General features: G+C 39.0%; 1 protein-coding gene across 1 annotated transcript in view; it reads left to right on the top strand.

The window, feature by feature from the left end:
* The window catches only part of SCN11A (sodium voltage-gated channel alpha subunit 11), a 197,404-nt gene that overhangs the window by 46,897 nt on the left and 127,973 nt on the right, over positions 1 to 22,534 (top strand). The gene's annotated exons all lie outside the window — the stretch shown is intronic.

Genomic DNA, 22,534 nt, shown 5'->3' with positions numbered 1-22,534 from the left:
GTGTACAGTGTTTTTCTGGTTCTCATCTCACTCAGCATCAGTCCATGCAAATCCCTCCAGGTTTCCCTGAAATCCCGTCCCTCCTGGTTTCTAATAGAACAATAGTGTTCCATGACCTACATATACCACAGTTTGCTAAGCCATTCCCCAATTGAAGGACATTTGCCTTTCATTCTTGACTTGCCCTTGCCTTTCCCATTTAAATGCTAAGGAGTAGAGCTGAGGGCCAGAATATCTCATCTTACCTCACCTAGCACCAATTCTTGATCAGTGGACATATTTGGAGCCTTTCTCTAGTCACTAGATAAGGGATGTTGGAGGAATTGTGAGAGACAGCCTGGTAGATGTTTCCTCTTTGAGTGGGGCTCAATTATTTCTTCTTTTCTTTTCATTTTGCTGAATAAACCATGGGCTACAGTTGCCTAAGTCTGACAAATAGAGTTGGAGTGAAGGGGTCATCCAACACAGAGATTTAAAGTCCAGAGGTGGGGTGAGGTGAAGGGGAGACAAGATTCATCTATTTCTTAAAATAATTCTGAGCAGTATTTCATTATTTCCTGGTCTAAATTCATAACCTAGACAGATGAGGAAACTGAGGCAAATAGGGTAAAATGACTTGCCCAGGGTAGTACAGTTTAGAGGCCAGATTTGAACTCATGAAGATGAGTCTTCCTGACTTCAGGTCCAGTCTCCATACAATATTGTGCCCCACCCTGCTAATTAATTAATACAATGACAAACTGTCCATAGGTTTATGGGCTCTTACTGCCACTGCCTGAGCCTAAGCCTCAGGTAAAGAACTACACAGTTCTCTACTCTCTCTTCTCAAATTATCTTGTGTGGACATGTTGATTGACACTCTGAATCCCTATATCTGTTCCCTGTAACAAGGACTTCTTTTCTTTTTCTTTGTTTTGACTGGCACAGAGACTTAAGAAATCTTGGCTAAACAGATCTGGGTTCTGGCTCTGTCTTGGTCTCTTTATCTCTCTCTGAGCCTTGTTTTATTCATCTGTCCTTCTTGAAGACCAATGCCATCATGAAGGTGATGTTTTGATTTGTGCATGAATTGGATCCGAGTGAGACTGATCTAGCCTTCCAACTCCAGGTCCACTCTCCAGTTCTCTCATTCATCCAGCTAACTTCTCTCTTCTCACATTTCCTGGCGACACCATTGATTCTTGTATGTGAACGTGTGCTTGTCTCACTTCCTTTAAAGAGACTTTCTCAACAGTCCTTGTGTCCTTCATGGTTCCTTGTCCAGTCAACTTGTCCGAAAAGTGAAAAGTTTTCACATAATTTTAGAGCCTTTGAGATCAGCTAGTCTTACTCCCTTATTTTACAAATGAGGTCTAGATAAACCTAGAGACTGACAGAATCACTTGTATATGAGGAGGTTCTGGCAAAACCAGTCTGGATTCCAGGACGTCCATTCAGTCATTTTTCATCTCTTGTTGTCATGACCTTTTTTGATACCAAAGGACAACAACTACTACTACTACTGCTGCTGCTGCTGCTGCTACTACTACTACTACTACTACTACTACTACTACTACTACTACTACTGAATTTGAACTCAGGTCCTGACTTCAGGACTGGTGTTCTACCCACTGTACCATCTAGCTGTCTTAATATGAAGTGAATGAGGTTAATGGTGGTCAAGGAGGGAGATGGGGGTGGAAGGAAAGTGGGTGTGGTGAAGAAAGAAGCTGCCCAAACAATGGACTAAGAGGATTGGATCCTAGCTTGTCATCTCTCCACATTTTTCACCCCAGACCTCTTTTGACTGGCTTTGAGTCAAGTCCCCAAGCCACAAGCTCCTAAGTTCTTCCTGCCTTGAATTGCCCTGCTTACAAACTAAAGGAAACTGTTTTAGAAACTCTCTGCCAGCTTCCCAGCCCCAGGGGCAGCAATGCCCAGTACTTTCCCTGTTCCCTAAGGATCCTCTGAGAGCATCAGTGTAAAACTTTAATGCCTGAAAGTCAATTAGAGAGAAGAATTCTCCAGTAATCAAAACAAATAACTCTTTATTGGAAAGGTACAAATTGGTGGGAGTGAATTAGGGTGTGCACAGTTTTGTGGACTGTCAATCAAACAAGGCTGTAGAAGGAGTCATGGACATCTTTTTCCTTCCCAATGCAAGTCCTCACCACCTCTTACCAGGTATTACTGGTCTCCCTGCTTCTAGTCTCTCCCATCTCCAATCCATTCCAGCTACTAAGCTATGTTTATGAAGCACAGGTCTCATCATGTCATTTTCTATTCAAGAACCAATGGGAATTCCTAACCACCCTCCCCCATCCAGGATAAAATACAATTTCCTCTGTTTGGCATGTAAAGCCCTACACCAGCTGACCCCAACCCCCTCCCCCCCCCAGAATTATTGCCCAGTTCTCTCCAGATCACCCCGGCTTCCAGTCAAACTGATTTATGTGTCATTCCCTGGAGAAGACATTCCATTTGCTGCTTTCATGTCTCTGGACATATTTCCTGCCACACTTAGAATGCCTGAATTCTCACTTCTAGCTCTTTAAGAGCTTCTTTTAAGGATCAGCTTGAATATCTCCTGCAGAAGACTTTGGATTTCCCAAGTTATTGGTATCTTTTCTTCTAGAAATTCTTGTGTACTTATTTTGCATATTTGGTATTTATTTATCTGTGTAAATGTCTCCCCCACTGCAAAGAGATTAAGCTCCATGGAGATAGAGGCTATTTCATTTTGGATTTTGAATCACCAGCTCTCACTCTGTGACTAAATCACTGAAAACATTTAAATGGTTATTGAATGAATAAATGAATGGGTGGGCAGGAAGCAAAGGGGTTGAAAGATACATAAAGGACCTAGTTCAGAAACACATATTTAGTGAGAGCCAATTGCATGAGACCAGTCAGTCCTCGAGAATTAATAGGAGCCTCCTATGTCCTAGGCTTTATGCTCTGGGTGTGGGGTACAAGGGAAACTGGACTTGGCACCTACCTTTTAACAAGACCTGGAAGTGGAGATAAGACAAAGCACACAGATAACTGTGGGATGAAGCCACAAGAGAACTGCCAGATTCGGGAAGGGAGGAGATCAAAGCTAGAGGCAGGAGTCAGGAGAAACTTCATGGAAGAGGCAGCATTTGAATTGACCTGGAAGGATAGGGAGGGCTGCAGCTGAGCAGTTGACATCCTTAGAGACTGATTCTATTGCCTTGATATGTCTTCAAAAGTTACCTTCTCATTCTCATTGGCACCAGCTATTGGTGCCCTCTAAACATGGTGTCCACCTCAATCACCCTGTGAGGTAGATTGGAGTTATTTAAGATTTGCAAAGTAGTTTGCAAATATTATTTCATTTGATATTACAGGTGTTAGTATTCTCACCTTACAGATGAAGAAACTGAACCTTTAGGAGGTGAAATGATTTACCCAAGGTATGCATTTAGATGTCTCATGAATTCTCTCTCAACTCTACAATCTTCTGAGGAGGGTGCTTCAGGTAGAGGGATAGGATGAATATAGAGGTAGGGGGTAGGGCATGTTCAAATCTGGAGGATATGTGTACATAGCAAAATATGAGGTGAGCCTGGAAAAAACAATCTGGAACTGGGTCACCAAGGTCTGGAATGTCAGGGTCAAGAATCTAGATTTCTCTGACTAGAGATAGGATGATAAAATGGGAGGTTTTAGGCATGGAGTGACATGACTAGAATAGGCTGTAAGGTTCGTGGGGCATTGTGTGTGTGTGATAGATTGGAGGGGGAGGTGTGTGTCTGTATGTGTATATGCATGTGAGGGTGGGGGGGATTCCAACTATGGTGGAGTCAGTGGGAGTGGGAAGAAAGGAAGGGGGTTTAACCCCATTATGGACATAGAATCAATAGGCTTAGCTGTCCTAAAGCCCTCATTTGAACCTCCCTAACATCTCACATGTCTATTCCTTTTTAACCACCCATATGGCCATCACTAGCCTATTACTTCACCTGGTCTATTGAGTGGAACTGAATCCTAATTTCTCTTAATCTATTCATTTGGAGTCATGTATCGAAGACCATATTCTTAGAGGTTAGGTATGATTTTCATTCCCCTGCTCAAAAATTTCTGGTTCCCTATTGACTCTGGGATAACATACACACTCCCTAGTTCTGTTGGCATTGGAAATCCTCTTGGCAATGGAATTCCAAACCACCTTTCTAGATTGATTGTGCACTTTCCCCCCTTTATACATTCCATATTCCTGCCAGACTAGAATACTGGCTGTTCTCAGAGCTTATCCTACACTCTGCCTCAATGTCCCTACAACATCCACCTACCCCCATGCCTCATTTTGACATGTTGAACACCAGCTCAGATGTCATCTCCTGCATGAGGCCTTTCCAGATACTTCCAGCTGCACATTTTCTTCTCTAGTCTCAAACTTTCATAGGACATTTAATCTGGATTTCTTCTTTGTTCATATCCCAGAAGCCCTGAATTTCAGGACCCTCAGAGGACAAACTAATTGAACCATTGTAACTTGGATCATACTTAAGTTTCCATTTATCATTCTCTTTCCACCTTTCATCTCTGCCTCCCCTCATAGATTATGTGTTTCTTGGGAAGCAGCATCTGTGCCACTTTTGTACTTGATATTCCAGTGCCTTAAGCAGTGATGAAAACACATTCAATGAACTTAGAAAATGTTTGCTGAGGATCCCAGTGCAGATAGAATTTGGAATTACAGGGCTGTCGCTTAAAGAGTGGTCAGTCTGATGGTTAAGAGTTGGGGTCATCCCAAGGACTATTACCTTTGATTTAGGAAAAAACCTGATAACTTATTGTCTGATCTTGCTATCTCTTTTAATTTATGTTTTTTCCTTAAGGATATGATTCCTCTCTCATCACATTCAATTGGGATCAATGTACACCAGGGAAACAATGTAAAGACTGACAAATTGCCTTCTGTGGGGGGTGGGGGGAGGGAAGTAAGATTAGAGGAAAAATTGTAAAACTCAAAATAAATAAAATCTTTCAAAACAAAAGAGTTGGGATCATCCATTCACAGAGGAATGATTGTAGACCAACGCTCTCTAGAAGGTGACAAAGTGAATGAAAGAGGCATGAAGGGAGAAAAGAAAAGGCCAAGGACAAAGGTGGAAAAGCAATGGAAGAGGCAGAAGTGACAAGATATCCTGGTTCATTGAAACCAAGGAAGGTTTTTAGGAGAGTCCATCATGTCCTGTGGTGTAGAGAGATCAAGGAGGATGACATCCCTGGATAGGACATTAGAATTATAGATTTATCACTGCGAAGAACCTCAATCTCCATTTTATATCTATCAAGTGCCCTCTGGTTCATTCTCCCAGAGGCTGGCTGCTCCTACTCCTATGGGTTTTAGGATACCCAGAGAGGCTTGGGAAATCACTTCCTCATTGTTATGTTATCAACTTGATCCCCTTCTGACTGTGTTTCCCCATGGTTAGATGCCAGTGCCTAGATGAAGAGTAGAGAGAAAGGAATAAGATTCTGAGGAGGTGGATTTGACAACATGTGACAGCTGATTGGATGTTGAGTAGGAGAGGGAGTGTGTGACTAGTGGTGCCTTAAACCTAGGTGGTAGACCTGGGAGATTGGACAATTACATATGTTGTCCTTGACAGAAGAAAGTTATGAGGAGAAGGGAATTTAGGGGAAAGAAAAGTTCTATTTTGGACATGTGAAGCTTGAGATACTTCTGGGAAGTGCAGGTGGATGTCTAGCATTGAGTTGGATGGGTAGGAATGGAGATCAAGAAGGAGATAACAGCTGGATAAGAAGGTTTAGGAGTCATTTCAGGTTCACTTCAGTCAGTCAGGTTCACTTGTTTACACTGGATAAACTATGAGCAGTGTGGCTTTGTTTGGTGGTCATCATACAAACAAGGTGGGGTGGGAGATCATGAGGGGAAGGAGATTGGTCCACATTTACAATGACAAGCCAGTCCAAGTCTTGAATGACTCAGGAGATTCCCCTGTCATTTCTTGGCATTCTGTAGTCTTTCCCTAGATAATGTACATAAAATGCTTTGTAAGCCTCAAAATGCTATGGAGATGTTAATGGTTATTAATAATATAGAAGGTTACACATTTGTCAGTGTAACCCATAGAATAATCACTGACCAACTCATTAAAGTCAACCCTGTTCCACAAGTCATAGATTTAGAAGACTCCATTTAGTCCAACCCCCTCATTTCACAGATGAGGAAGCTGAGACCCAGAGAGGTCTCAACAAGTTACACAGATAGGAAATAGGAGACTTGGACTTCAAACATGCAGCCTCTGACTCCAAGAGGAAGTTAACATGCTGGCACCAGTGATTCGGTCATTTAGTTAACAATACTTCCTTCCCCCAGAGTTGTTGTTCATTTGTGTTTCCTCTTCTGAGAACTGTATAATATTAAGAATACAATTAGCCTAATAAATCACATTAATATTGCAGGGATGTGAGACTGCATTCATGCCAACATGGGGCATCTGTGCATAAACTATCCCTGGGCTTATCCTGCTCACCCCACTTAATAGCAGTGATCTTTGAAGGGACCAGAGCAGGCAACAGCCAGCCTCCCTAAGGGGAAACCCAACAGACTTTGTTCTAGAAATTAAAAAAAAGAGCAATAGAAGACTGATGGGAAATAACAGACTTGAGCATGGGACATGGTTTCTTTCCCTATACTCCTGCCGTTGCAACTAGATGGGGCTCTTCAGCCCAATGAAACAGTCTTGAGTTAACTGCATGTATCCAACTTCACTTCTAGTGACTAGAAAGATCAAGTCCTGTCCTCTTGAATTCAGGTCTTGGTCCAGGTGTGGGCATTTGGAGAGTTCAAGAAGAACTGGGGCTGGGTCCTGAGCCTGAATGTGGCTACATGACATTCCAGTGGTAGCTGTTGTTCAGTTGTGTCCTCCTCTTGGTGATCCATTTGGGGTTTTCTTGTTAGTCACACTGGAATGGTTTGCCGTTTCCTTCTCCAGCTCATTTTGCAGAGAAGAAAACTGAGGCAGATAGGGTCAAGTGACGTGTCCAAGTTCACACAGCTAATGAGTATCTAAAACCAGTTTTGAAAAAAGGAACGTGTCTTCCTGTCTCCAGGCTCAGCCACTGAATCAGCTGTACCATCTGACTGTCCTTTTAATCTGACTAAAAACTTTATAAATTAGTGATTTAGGGAAAGGTGACATAAGGGAGGTATGCAATGTGAATTGCTTGGGGATAGGACCATTGAAAATATAAACTCACTCCTCCTCAATCCAGATAAGAGACTGAGACTTGTGAGCCATTCATGAAGGCCAGTGCTAAAGGATTATCAGCAGCCTATGACCCTAAAATCCTGACAGAGGAAAAACAGATTGGTCCATACACTCTCTTGTCCACTGGTGTGGATTTGGAACACTTCACCTTTTCCTTCCAGTCCATTTCATTCCAATGAATCAAATGCTCAATAAAGGAAAAAGCTGATATAGTAGAATCATGTATTCTCCATACATCTCGGTTTCGTCACTTCAAAGTAATAGCTAGAATAATAGATTTCTATAGTGTTAATCATTACTGATGATTTGATTGACACTTTGGGGAGTAAAAGCCTTGTTTGTGAACTTTGTTTGTAGAATCTTACAGTGGGAAGAGATCTCAGAGGTCATCTTGACCAATATGACCCCTTGGCCACAAATTCCTTCTATAATCACCAATTGCCCCCCAAGGCAATCATCCAACCTTTGCTAGTAGACATGTAATGAGGGAAAAACAATTGCCTTCCCCCAACTTCCAAATAGAGATTAGCAAGTTTTTTTTTTTCAGCTGTCTTCTCTGCTCATCTATATTTTCCATCCATTGCTCCTAGAATAGACTGCCCTCCAGGGCTAAGAAGAACAAATTTAATATTTATTTTCTATGATGTCTTTTAAAAATGTGTCATCAGCTAGTTCATTAATAAATTTCACAAATATTCCTTAAGTCTTTTCTGTACACAAGACACTGTAAAGATAGCTTCTATCCTTCAAGAACTCACCTTCAATTTAAGAAATCTAGATAAATAGATTGCAAATCTGAAGAGATGGAGAGCTCCAGAAATTGTGAGAAGACTTCACAAAGGAATTTTCCTCATATTTGAGGTCTGTTAAGGATTCTGGAAGGCCCAGTATAGTCTAGGCATAGCAAGTAGCTTCAACAAATACAGGTGGAAATGAACCACAAAATTCAAGGAACAGTTCTTTAATTTGAAATGTGTAATGTATGAAGGGGAGCAATGCAAAAAAAGGCAGAAAGATCTTTAGGAGCCAGAACAATGCCAAGAGGGAATTTGACTATTCCCCCCCCCCCCCCCCAAAAGTAATAAGATTTTCTGGGAGATTGTTGAGAAGGGAAATGATCTGCACTTATTAAATTGTCTCTTTTCTAGGTGAAATACAGTTGCTTCCTTCAAGCAGTTTTTACATAGTATAGTCTCAAATCTTATCATTATCCTGATCACCCTTTTTGGAATGTTATTAAGTTAATTAATGTCTTTCCTAAAATGTGTTTCACTGGAGAGGAACAAGGAACTCTTGATTTGGTGAGTTTGATGAACAAGGAGAAGCTGGTGACTGAATTGAAATAACTAGAACCTTGTGAGGGAAGGGGTTAGGCTGTTTTTCCGTTTGTAATCCAGTTGGTTATAGTTTGATCTTTCAGGAAAGCAGATTTCAATGGATTGAGAGAAACAATAGACAGAGACCTATTAACTAAAATTCTGTGGGAGAAGCCAGCCTAGGAGGGAAAGGAGGTTCTCAAATATGAAATTCTGATGAACCAAAGAGAAACGATTTTGATGAAGAAAAGGGGAAATTGTTCAAAGAACTTGGCATAATTGCAGAGAGAACTCATACCCAACATAGACTTGAAAAAAAGTTCAGAAGATGGAAATAGGTGCTAGAGAATGAATATGAAAGCATGGAATGTTCCTGAGCATATGAAGCAGGGGAATTTTGGATAAAGAGAAAGATAGTAGTTTTCTTTTTTATTTTACAAGCAAATATTGTAATATTTCTGTACTGTTAAAGTGCTTTCCCTTCTGTACTGACTTTCAGAAATTCCATTTAGCAGTAAATCTGGCAACAGACCTCCTCTGTGTATCCCTATGTCCTTGTGAATTCCAAGCCACTCTGGACTTAACCATTCCTAAACCAAATGTTAACCAGTTCTTAAACTCCTACCCTCATTCCTCCCGCCACAGAAAGTTGTATTTAAGGGAGTCTTGCCCTCTGCTCTCCCTTTTTCTATGTGATTTGGCTGGGCCAGCAGCCCTGTTTACTACTATGAGGTTGACTCCATTGACCTCATTTCTTATAGAATTTTTAACCCTCTATGAGACTTTCTCTATCACTTGTCTATTTTTTGTTTGTTGTAACTTTTAATAATTTTTCCCCCTCTTTTTTTCCCCTTGCACTCTGGAGTCAGATGTTTCTGTGAATTCCTTACCAAACTAATCTCAACTCCAGCCTAGGGACCCAGCAAAAAGAAGAGAGTAGGAGGTCTTTTTTAAGTCGATTTCTCCTTCTCGCTCCCTGTCTTTACACTAAATGACTTTAACATTTATGTTAATATTCCCTCAAATGCCTTCACCTTATAGTCTAAGATTTCTATATGAAATGGTGATCCTCAATTTTACACTGCTCACTTTTAAAAAATTTACAGAATAAATTCTACAGGTTATTTAAAAGAAAATTTTTCTGCTTAACTGTGCTTCCTTCTAAGTTTCCTTCTATTCTCTTCTATGCATTAATTCCCCCCACTTCCACATTGATATTTCTCTTCTTCCATTAACCAAGAGAATGAAAAGATAAAAAATTGCTTTGGAATTAAATGAGCATGGTCAAGCAAAGCCAGAGCTTTATAGTGGCCATATTGATATATGTGTAATGTCTCTGTGCTCTGTATGATCACTTCCCTGGTAAGCACTTCCTAAGGGGTGGCTAGGTGGTACAGTGGATAGAGCACTGGCCCTGGAGTCAGGAGGACCTGAGTTCAAATTTGACTTCCAACTCTTAATAATTACCTAGCTGTGTACCTTGGGCAAATCATTTAACCCCATTTGCCTTGCAAAAAAAAAAAAAGCACTTCCTAGATGCTTGCATTACCTTTTTTTTTATCCATAGGATCTCTGAATTATAGTTGTGTCATTCTTGGGACTTTTCCTTTTGAGATTCCTTTCAAGAGGTAATAGGTGGAATACTACCCTGGAGTCATTAGAGCAATGACCCTGAAATCAGGAGGACCTGAGTTCAAATCCAGTCTCAGACACTTAGTAATTGTCTAACTGTGTATTCTTGAGCAAGTCTCTTAACCCTATTGCCTTGAAAAAAATAACAACAAATAAAGAAATAAAATAAAAAGGGTAATAGGTATATTCTTTCTCTTTTTACTTTGTCATTTAGTTCTAATAGTTCCAGTGGTTTTCTATGGATCACTCAAGATCAAATGTATAGTCCTATTCCTATAGATGTTTTCTTTCAATTTTATTTGATTGTTTAATCTGATTTTTTTTCTCCATTGGACCTAATATTTTTTTCCCCTTTTGTTTTTCATAAAATATATTACTTTGTTCCTTTGGTTTGGCTTAATGTACTTTCAGGCAACTCCATTCCCACCTTCCCTTTTCTGCTTACCTTAACCTTCCTTCTAGTTTTGAAATTGTGCTTGATTTACTGATTTTCTTTTCTTTCTTTTCATTTCCTTATTTTCCCTTCTCAGTTAAATAAACAATCTCACTCCCTTTCAATTTTTTTATTTGTTCTTTTTTCCCATTTTCTTCACCTTTTTCTGAAAAAGGCATTTATTTTCCTCATTCTCTTGATTAATTTTCTTCCCTTTCTATGCATATACACTTTTATTCTTTGAGTCATGGCCCTTATACTCTTTATTCTCTGTTAAAATTCCAGGATATCTAGGTTTTTATCATATTATTTTGTAGATCTTGTCCTTATCTCCCTTTTCCTGTCATGTCTCATTTTAACTAAGAATTAATTTCTACAGAAGGTAGCATAGAAGTATTGTTCCATGGTAGAAATTTTCCTTTATCCTTTATTGTGTGGTTTATTACGCTTATTGCCCTCCTAATCATATTTTTCTTTCCATTTGCCTTGAAATATGATCTTGGGTTCATGCTTTCCCTTCCTTCTAGATTTTCATCGCTTCCAGGAGCTCTGAGTCCTCTTCTGAGGCAAGATATGCTGCTCATGGAGACATAGCTCTTTCTGGAACATAATGGTATCTTTAAGTGACAAATTCCTACAGATTATACCCATTTTAAGGTGCCATGCCTCTACCATGAGGGCATTCTTCCGGGGGGATCCTTTCCTCCATTTGGTCAAGATTTTCCCCAAACAGGATTTTATATATAGTTTTAGAGATAATAAGGAATCACTGGAATTGATTAAGTTTGGACAGGGAGAATTACATGATCATACCTGAGCTTTTGAAAAATCACTTTGGCAGGTAAATGGAGGGCAAATTGAATAGGGAAGGGAATTGAGGCAGAGACTAATTAGAAGTCTATTGAAATAGACCAAGAGAAAGGAGAACCTGTAGAAAAGTGGTGACAATGTGAGTGAAGGGGGACTAGACTAGAGATGTGGTCAAAGGAAAAATGTTGCTATTTTTCATTTGTGTCCAGCTCTTGGTGGTCCCATTTGAGGTTTTCTTAGGAAAAGTACTGGAGTGGTTTGCCATTTTCTTCTTCAGCCCATTTTGCAGATGAAGAAACTGAAGCAAACAGGGTGAAATGACTTACCCAAGATCACCCAGCAAGTAAGTGTCTGAGACCAGATTTGAATCAGGAAGATGAGTCTTCCTGACTCCAGGCCTGGCATTCTAACCACTGTGCCACTTAACTGCCTAGTAATTATTATTATTATTATTATCATTTCACTTTATCTTCATGATAACTTTGGGGAATAGGTGCTGTTATCTTCATTTTGCAAACATAAAAAAACTGAGGTAGCTGTTAAGTGATTTTTTTGGGGGTCAGACAAGCTTGCAAATGTCAGGGCTGAATTTGAATCCAGATCTTTTTGACTCTAGGTGCAGCACTCTCTCCATTGTGCCATATCATTACCTCTACTTTCCAGCCTTTAAATGATTTACTTTTCTTTTTTTGCCAGGAATGACACCTAAATCTTTATTGCTTGGCTTTGGAATGCACTCACAAATTTATACATCTTGTCATGGCCCAACAATAAGAGATCTCCATGCTAGAATGGCTCTGGTTTTACAGGTACCCCTGAAGACACAACCCATCTCAGGAAAAATAAGTCCTCCTTTTAGGAAATAGGATGAACTGGACTGAAGTATTTTTTAAAAAAGATTTTCAAAATATAATTTTGAGGGTCATTTGACCCTCATGTTTTAACCCTGTGACATGGGTACTACTATTATCATCTTTTTATACATTAGGTATGTGAATTTTACCTTTCCCAAAAGGAGGAGGGATCCTCATCAGCAGTTTTGACCTGTTGGAATAAATATGTATTAACCTTCCCACAGATTGTCCTGACAAATGTTACTGGCAGTTTTAGCCTTAAGGAAGAGCAAAAGAGAATTAGGTTAACCAATATTTCTCTGTCATGAACTTTGTTATTATACATGGGGAAGGGGTCTAATTAGAGAGCTAGACCCCCATGATGGAGGCCTACTGTTGGCCTTAAATAGCTTTGTCTATTAGGAGGTTGGTCTGAAAGATCACCCCTGAGAAAGATATGGCCCCCCAATGTAGGAAGGGGGATGGGTAGGAGTCAGGAGAGTCTAAAACACCTTCAAGCAAAAGTTAGTCTGAGTCACTTTTGATGGGATCAAGAAGGAAATTCTTTGTTTTGTTTTACCATTAAGGGAGTCATCTCCAAGCACCCGTTTCAGTTGCCAAATTGACTTGATTAAAGGTGACCTACTATGGTATCTTAAGTGATAGTATCTGATTAAAAATAAGGCTTTCTAAGAAAGGTGGATTTCCAGTCACTTTTGTTGCACAAATATGTTATTTACATATATACATAGATATGTCATTGTTCACATTCCTCCATTTTGGTCAAAGTGATATGGTATGTGAGGGGCATCCTGGGGGAAAAAAGGTAAATCTTGAAACAAACACTATCAAACCTATGGTTGCCAGAAGATATGGACAGGGAGGGCAATGTCTGTAACAAGACACAAAGATGGATAACATTTTGACAAGATCAAAAGGGGCAGTCCCTTTGGTAAGTGGACCTTACAAATAAGAGGTGTTTGAGGGGGAAAACAAAAATGAGGGACATGTGGGGGCATCAAAGCAAATTCAGATCTGTTTTTCTGGAACAGATCTTCTGGATCTGAAGCAGCCTTGTAGTTCAGATGTATTCTCAGACAATTTGTTCAGGTCACTTGAAGAGATTTTCTTTTCTGGAAGAAAGAACATCTTAACTCAATTTTTTCCTTGCAAAGTAATCAGATCAAAATTTTATGTTTCTATTATTAGAAAATGAAATTTGGAACCTCTTAGATAAGGGAAATTGCCATTTTGATTGGCCAATTATTGTGTTGATATACACAGAAAACTCAGATACAAGTAAAAATTTAGAACTCAGTTTTATACTTGACCTTATTTATTCCTTAAATTTGGCATTATTCATTCCCCCAATTGGATGAGTTTCCATTAACAATAACAAAATAATACAAGAATATAGATTCTAATACAAAAGTGAATTCATTAAAAGTTGCTAGATTATTTTGGGTTGTAGCAAAAGGTTCAGGGATGATATGCCAAAGGGAGCTGAGGCTGAGGCTAGAGATCTTCAAGAATTACATTATAGGGGAAATTATTTTGGGGTACAAGTTGAATTAAATGACCTTGAGGTCCCTTTCAAGTTTTGAATTCCTACTAGAAATTGTATGACAATGTATTGAGGAAAATTGGGTCAAAGATAATAGGTCATTTTTGGGGACCAGTGATTGTCAGCCCCTCCCTCCCTAGTCTAAAGATCCAGGGTGATAAATTTCAACTTTTCCCCAGTGGTCTCTGGTCCCTTTTGAAATGAAAGTGAAATTTCTCATCTCTGCCAATTGACTTAAGCCCCTGTTGATGATGTTCCCCCAATTTTAGGTATTTGAGCACCTCATATTATGGGTGATCACTTAATATGATCACTTAACAGTCCGATTCATTTTTGTGACTGTTTATTTTTAAAATTTATTGTTTATTTAAGGCAATGGAGGTAAAGTGACTTGCCTAAGGTTGTAGAACTAGGTAATTATTAAGTGTCTGAGGCTGTATTTGAACTCTGGTCCTCTTGACTCCAGGGCCAGTGCTCTCTCCACTATGCCACCTAGCTGCCCCCAGATTCATTTTTGTAAAGAAACATTTACTTCAAGATAATCTGTGCAAGTGCCAAACACCCTTAAACTTTTAAGGAGTCACAGATATTCTAAGTGAAAGCATTTTATTTTGCAAACTTTGATGCTTCTGGATTCTTCCTCTGGTCCATTTGAAATGCTTTTTCATTTATTTATTTATTCATTCATTCATTTATTTATTAAGTGTTCCCTGAATCAAAGTCAGGAAACATGAAAGCATGAAAGATTCTGGTGATTAAACCAATTTTTTTTCTATTCTTTTGATTTTTGATATAGAGGAGGGGAATTTAAGAAAACAAATTAACGGAGCAGAACAGTCTGTGAATACCGCCCGGTACCATCAAGAAGATTCCTATTTGACTGAAAACCAGAGGTTGTAGGAGAGTATTTGATCCATCAGTAACTGTACAGATTCCCTATTTGGCTGGGGGTTATTCTGGCACAGAAAGATCATTCTCTCCTATGACCTTCAGGGAAAGCCAGGTATGGGGACATGGAACTTGATACTTCAGAGAAGAGAAAATCCCACATTAGTCTCTGAATCACCAAGATCGATGAATTTCCATCTTGACCAACAGAACTTTTATTTCTATCTGTATATATCCTTAGTAGAGATACCAAAGGAAAAAAAGATATTCATGTTTATTCTTTAAGTTTTGTCATTCTCATAGGTAAGGGCACCTAATTGTCTGATTGACTATCCATCTTTGCCTTCCCTTCCATAACTTTTTCTTGTTCTGTGTGGTAATGTTGTTTGAACTTTTTCACCATCCTCCTCCATGATGTTTTTCAGATGAACTCATACCCTACTCTGCTCTCCCTGAATGGCTAGTATTTCTCTATACCTTGAAAGGGAAAAGCAAGGATTTTCTGACCAAATTGGTCAGGGACAATTTGTTTCCCTTGTTATGTTGTGTTATTTGTGAAGATGCTTCTTAGGTGGGTGATGCTGAGCAACTTATTTAACCACTCTGACTCTGTTTCCTCATGTATATATACATACATATATGTATATATGTATATATATATATATGAAACATAATATATAATAGACTCTATTCCACAGGCTTATTGTGATGTTCAAATGAGACAACATATGAGCATCTTAGAACCACCACATAAATGTTAGCAATTATGATTTGTTAAATTTTTCTAAACAGTGATGACAGTGATAATCACTTTTGTCTAGTTTTTATTTTGCTTATTTATGTAGTCCAGGTGTTACTTATGACCTTTGCTATTATCCTTCAATTTTGTTGCGCACTGGCTATTCATTCTGAAACAGTTCTATGTTGGGAAAGGAAAGTATGTTCATAAATAATTTATAATATAGTGGGTACAAAACCCAAGACAATGGAACAAGAGCCTCAATTTTTCTCATATGTAGAAATGGAATCATGACCTTTATGGAGTAGATCTCTTGAAACAGTAGTCAAATTTTATTTGTTAGTGTTTATTTTTTAAAGTTAAGTTCACAAAAATCACTTCGATATTTCTCTGCAGATGAGTGCAGCAATGTGGTAACTTCTTCCTCTGATAGTGTTCAGTGTTTTCCACAGTTTCTCATTCAGTACAATTTTTGTCCATGTTTTCCCATAATCAGAGAATCCTCCCAACATGACAGAAGCTTCCTCCTGACTTTTTAATATTTCTTGGATATTGGCAGCATCTTATGAATGTATTAACCTATTATTTATCCCTTTTTTTTGCTATGGTACTAGTCCATTTTCTTTTCCAATAAATGCTTGTTTTTTGATGCCTTTTTAAATATTACTTCTTATGCACAATGTCACTGTTGTTAATATGTTGTAGGTTACTTATAGATGCCATGAGTCTTTCCTTTGCCATTTAGCTCACCCTCAGCTTTGATTATTTTGATATTGTAGTGTTCGATGATTCAGTGATAGACTAAGCTCAGAAATAAATTGGCATTCAAACTGGATCACAGCTAGGAAATGGTGCAATATTTCCAGTAATTCAAAGAAGATTGCTGCTGCAAAGATAAATCTTTTTTAATGTCAATATTTTCACAATGGAAACTTTTCTTTAACAAATAAATAATACTTTGTAGCTTTGATTTGTGGATAGCTAGAAAATAATATTTTTTTTTATTGCTAATTCAAAGGCCAGTGAAAGAAAATGGAGGTGCTTAAATTAGTAAGGATAACTTAACATCCACATGGTTATAGCAGGTTATTTTTATACCGTACTATACTTGGACAATGGTTCTAAACTACTTTCCTAATTTTATAATAGTCTGATATTTAAACATGGATTCATAGTTATACCATTCCTCCCTCATCTCTCACAATGAGAATTCCATTTTTTTCCTAATCTGATTCTGTGATTCTGCTCTAACTCTATTTCTATTGTTGATGACTTCAGTTTTTGTTGCAAGAAGTCATGATAAGGAGAAGCCACATTTGACTTTCATTTCAAGGGTTACAAAGAAATTTCTCAGCAATAATCTTGTAAGGTAGACAACGAAAGAAAGGGCATTGGATTTCAAAGAAAGAGGACACCTTGTCAGGGTCTCTGTTTGGAACTCCCAGTCCTGTTGTTTGAACATCTGGCTAGGCTGCAGATTCCAGTAAAATGAAGAATTTGGGCTAGAAAATCACTAAGTCCCCATTAGTTCTTAGCTCTACAAGTATATTTGCTCTCTTCTCTTCTCAGTCCTTCTGCCCTCTACTCTGAACATGCCTTCTTTATGCTAAATATCAGAGGTGTCCATCTGATTGTTGACACCAGATGTATTTTATTTAAACCCACTTGCTGTGACCCTGCTGTCTCTGTTGGGATGGGAAGAGTCCCAGAGTATGCCCAGGGATATGAGGATGCCATCCATGGCCTTCTCTGCCTCTGTACTACTAACAACTCCATTTTTCCCATCAAACTGACCCACCTGGTTCTAATTCTGCCTCTGACCCTGCTTTGATTCTAACTTTCTCCTCTTCAGAAATCTTCTGGACCCTGTGGCTGGCTCTATGTGACTTGCTTATTTCTACCTGTGTTAAACATAATCTTTGCCCATTATTGGTCTAGATCTGTGCTGTCTTTCAGGTCCCTTTTTACCTAACTAGAACCCAACTAAAAGTCAGGAAGACCAGTGTTCATATCTGGCCTCAGACACGAGCTATGTGGCCCTGGGCACATCTGGTTTACCTCAGTTTTCTCATCTGGAAAATGAACTGGAAAATGAAATGGCAAATCACTCCAGTATTGTCAAAAAGATTACCAAATAGGGTCACAGAGAGTTGGACATGGCTGAGACAATTGAACAATACCATATATGTGTTAGCTATGTCATCATTTATCATTATTATTAACTAGATATTGAGTCCTACCCTCACTTGCCCAATCCTTTCTTGTTATGACCTGAGCTTAGGCATGATGTCTCTCTCTCTCTCTCTCTGTCTCTCTTTCTATGTCTATGTCTATGTCTATGTCTGTGTCTTTATCATAGTCTGGGGTTAAGTCTGCTCTGATAATTTTCTACACAGACAAACTGATGGAATCGAGTTATTTTTCAAACATTGTTTTCTATAAGGAAATTGTATCCTTTAGCTGGAGCAGAGGTTTAAATGTAGATTTATGTAAAAGTCTGATAAATCTCTAGGAGGTGGGTGCTTCTGACACATTTCCTGATTTCTTATTTTGTTTCAGAGGATTAAAGCTGACTATTTTCCTTTCCTATAGTGAAATTATTTAGTGAAGAGGGTAAATGGTTCATTTGCTACTTTTTTTCGTGCACTGCTAATATAGGAGCAACAGATTCCATGTGATCCCAAGTCATTTATCTCCAGGAGGAGGCCATGAGGTGTCCAGAGCATCCATCTTTGGCTTATTCAAGTCCATCCAGGAACTGGAGAATATGTGAGTTCTGTAGGATAGGAAGCTAGTGGCAGGTCTAGGGGAATTATTAAAGTACAATCTGGTCCCTCCAACCTTCCCAGTCTACACACTTGATAGAGTGAATAATAATCCAGGGCCTGGAGAATTTAGGGTCTTTCTCCTGGTGGACATGGGGCTTTAGGGGCTTCCAGCTGTGGACTTGACTTCTCCCTGATGATACCTTCGTAGTCAGGGTAGGACTTAACCTTGACACACCTTCACATGTGGAAACAAAGAAGAGCCCTAGTTTCTAGAGAAGCTTTTGTAACAGCAGGAATGATCAGTTGGTCAATTTAAAGTATTATTTGGGTTCCATCCAGGACAGAAAGCATCACTGAAGAGAACCATTCAGACATGGAGCTTTACCAAATGGGAAGAGTCTTGTGTTTTTGTACAATATTTATAGTTTTGTTGGGGGAAGTGTAGCTACAATCTTCTTTGTTAAATTACACTGGGAACTGTGGATGTGCTAGATTGAAGGGTGACAGCACCTAAGAATTAGATTCATATATGCAGAACTGATGCTACTTCCATAAAGTCCAGGTCCAGTGAAATAGAATGGATTCTAATTCTTCTCTTTAGTCAGTTCCATTTATTGGGACAATGATGCCTATTTGTCTCAGTGGCAAACTGACTTTGTGGGTGAAGGGATCAGCCTGCATGTGGGAAAATCAAGATGATTTTGTTTGTGCAAACCCTGCTGACTCCTTATATTATCCTGAGGCTATTCAAACTTCTCTTTGCCTTTCAGTGATTCAGAATCTTTCTCTTCTGATAGACCCAGCTCTTTCCCAACATGATTTCAACAAGTAATGAGACCAAGTAATTTGAGTAACCATTTATTGTAGATTCAATTTTCCATTAACATCCGCCTAATATTTCCTTTGTCCATTTAAATTAATCCTTTTCCTGACTTGTGTCTGTTCTTATGGGTATGGCACATCTTTTAGAAAATTCTCTTCTTTCCCCTTCTGGGTGGGAAGCATATATTCTTTCTAGAAGTGACTTAGCTGTCTTCATTTTGGGGTTCATTTTGTCTTTTAATATTATTCTTGAAAGTGAATAATAATTAAATCACCAAATATTTGACCAACCACCTACTAAATCTTCTAGGTATTGCAGGGGACACAAAATAAATTATTGCCCTTGAGGAACTCATAATTCATTTGGGGAGACAAGCCTTAGATGTTTGTGAAAATACAGGACAATCTGTGATCTACTGTGAGACTGGGTGCTTTGGACTGTCAGTGCTGAAGGAAGAATGCAAAGATAGGACAATTCTAAAGGACAGGCACCATTTGGATAAGAAAAGAGGGGAGGAGATGACATTATATAGCATTCTCCAGAATAGTTCTCTAGACTCAGGTAACTGGAAGTTTATCTGGTATAGGTCTCCCCCTACACTGTCTCTAAAATTTTCCTCTTTCTGCTGAAGACCCCACCACTTTTATTTTGGTGTCTTGGGTTTGTAATCACTCTATTGTTTCTTTCTTCCCTGCAAACTTTTTTTTTTTTTGCAAGAGAGTGGGGTTAAACTCGTCTTGATTGCCACAGTCTCCTCCTACCATGGAGGTATCTCCAAATGAATCTGGATCCTAAATCCTGGTGAGTTTGCCTTCCCACTCTTTGGATCAAATGAGATCATATCTGTAAATTGTTCTGCAAAGTGCCTGGCAGCTAGTAAGTGCTAACTAATTACTTGTCCCCCATCCTTTGTCTGCTCTGTACATCATCTGGGGTGCTGTATAGACAGTGGCCCTTCCAAAGTGCAAGAAGGCATTATTAACTTTACTCATTTCTGCCTTCTCGCCCCATAATGTGTCAATGTTATAACAAAGACTCAAATGGAACAAAAGTCTTGGAGATGTGAAGGAGTAGGGTTTTTATGTCATCAGATCAGCAGGGCTAAAGCAAATGAATGTTGGATAAAATGAGTTATGGTAGATAGAGCTGGATTGGAGAAAGTCTTTGAGTTTCCTACTTTTCTCTTTTGTATCATCATGCTCCCCTCAGTTGGTGCCCCCATGGTGCCCATTCCTACAAAATTCAAAGAATTTAGTTACATGTATTTGGTTTTATAACTAGTAAGGTCATAGATCCAGAGTTTGTGGTTCTTGCTTCAGTCTTTTCAGTACACTCAATTCATTGTTATTCCTTGACTTGAACTTTGATTACCACAGATTTTCTCTCCATTTTTGGTTATGATATGAATTAAAATATGTTTACATTTGATTTGCCTGATGTTTTTATGTTATGCTGATTTTGACTTTCTCTCAAACTCATCCTTCAACTTATTTTCTACTTCATTAATTTAAATTATTCCCATCCTTCATCTTTCAAGGCCTTACTTATGTACTGTCTTGAAAATCTCTTTCTGCCTCTTCAAAGACCAAGAAAAGAAATGGACTATTTGTGACAAAACCCTAACAAAATGCCATAATATAACTCATTTCTTTTATATTCAATAATATTTATAATCAAAGTATTTTCCTCATCAAAACTGCCAGGTATTTCCAAGATCATACAGCTATATCAAAGGCAGAATTCAAGCTCCAAGAGTAATCTTCATTTTACTGGAAACTTGGTAACCTCTTTTTCTTCATTGCCTGACTTCTTAGGATGGGATGTTGCTTCCTGAGAAGTACCTGATGCTTCTTAAACCAGTTAGAATAAGGTTATTGATTGCATTATCTTCAGGTTCTAAGATTATCCTGATTTCATGGATGTTGTGCCTTTAAAATTCCTCCCCCCATTCTCCCCAAGGGGTGCCCCACCCCTCCCCAAGGGAAAATTGAGCTAAATGAGACTCATGGTAAACAGAGAAAATCCTGAAATCTGCTTAAGAGCAGATACAAGTTCATTGTGATTCTTAAGTTAATTATATTCTTTGACTTCTAGCCAGGCCCTTCTCTGGGACTCCTTATAGACTTGGCCACTTTTCCCATCCAGAGACTGGCAGTTTGCCTGCCTTCTTTCTTTCCTTTGGATGTCCCTTACCACCCAAACAATCAAAAACCAGATCATTCCTGAGTGTTTTCTGTGGACCTGGTTAGGTGGTAGGTGGCTATGGAGTTTCTATGAGAACATTCATGAGTTTGTCTTCTGACTGGAAAGAAAAAAGTGATATGTGATTCTACTGGAAAAGTTTGGTCAAGTACAAAGAGTAGAATTGGAACTGGAGTCAGAGGCCCTGGGTTCGAATTTTGCTTCTGATATTTATTACCTATGTAACTTAATTTAGGTTCTCTAGGATTCATTTTCTTCAGCTGTAAAAAAGGCTCTTGGACCAGAGGATCTCTGTGATCCTTCTCAGCTCTATGACCCTATGAAACAAGTAATGATTAAAAGATGGACAGCAAGCATTAGAAGAAATGTGTTATAGTGGTCAGAACTCTAAAACAGAGAGTAAGAGTGCTTGGACAAGTGTGGTCAAAGCAGAAATTTAAAGGCAGACAGAAGAGGTAATATGGCAGAGTGGAGAGAAAGTTGGCTTTGCAGTCAAGATGACCCACATTTATTTTTTTATTTTTATTTTATTCTTTTGCTTTTTGCAAGGCAAATGGGGTTAAGTGGCTTGCCCAAGGCCACACAGCTAGGCAATTATTAAGTGTCTGAGACCGGATTTGAACCCAGGCACTTCTGACTCCAGGGCCAGTGCTTTATCTACTGTGCCAACTAGCCGCCCCTATGGACCATATTTAAATCCTGCCAATTACCATCATGACTTTGGGGAGGTCACTTAATCTCAGTCTCAGACAATTCTTGCCAGTTGTTGATTCGCTTTGGTAGAGGAAGTTTCCTCACTTGGAGCTGCCTATTCCAAAGAAATGACCAGAACAGACCAAATTGTTGCTCTGTAGCAACTCTTTTGACAACCCCCTCTTTCCCCCATTCTAGAGATTTCCAAGTTGATTTGAACTTAGAGGGCATATATAACAGAGGGATAACTCCCAGCTAAAGAAGCCCTTTTGCTGAAGTCTTCTGGATATTTTCCAGTATGGTGTCACTTTTCTGCTAGGTTTCTTGTACTTTGCCTCAATGTATTTAGTCTGTCCTCACTTCTCAAGGCAGATCCCAAAGGTAGCCACTATTGTCTCAAAGATGTTGCTAGGATACCAATGGAAAGGGAGAGATTCAAAATTTCTTCAAAGGTTGAAAGGTCCTCCTTCTGTTGGGGTGGCGGAAAAGGAAAGCAGCTGGTACTCAACCTGGGTTCTCCCTTCATTTAGGCTCCTCTCACTCAGTTGATTCCTTCTCAGGGCCCAAGCAAGAGGCATCTTTCATA

The sequence above is a fragment of the Macrotis lagotis genome, chromosome 8, assembly GCF_037893015.1.
Source record: "Macrotis lagotis isolate mMagLag1 chromosome 8, bilby.v1.9.chrom.fasta, whole genome shotgun sequence".
Classification (NCBI taxonomy): Eukaryota; Metazoa; Chordata; class Mammalia; order Peramelemorphia; family Peramelidae; genus Macrotis; species Macrotis lagotis.
This window is presented reverse-complemented; position numbering and strand designations above follow the sequence as displayed.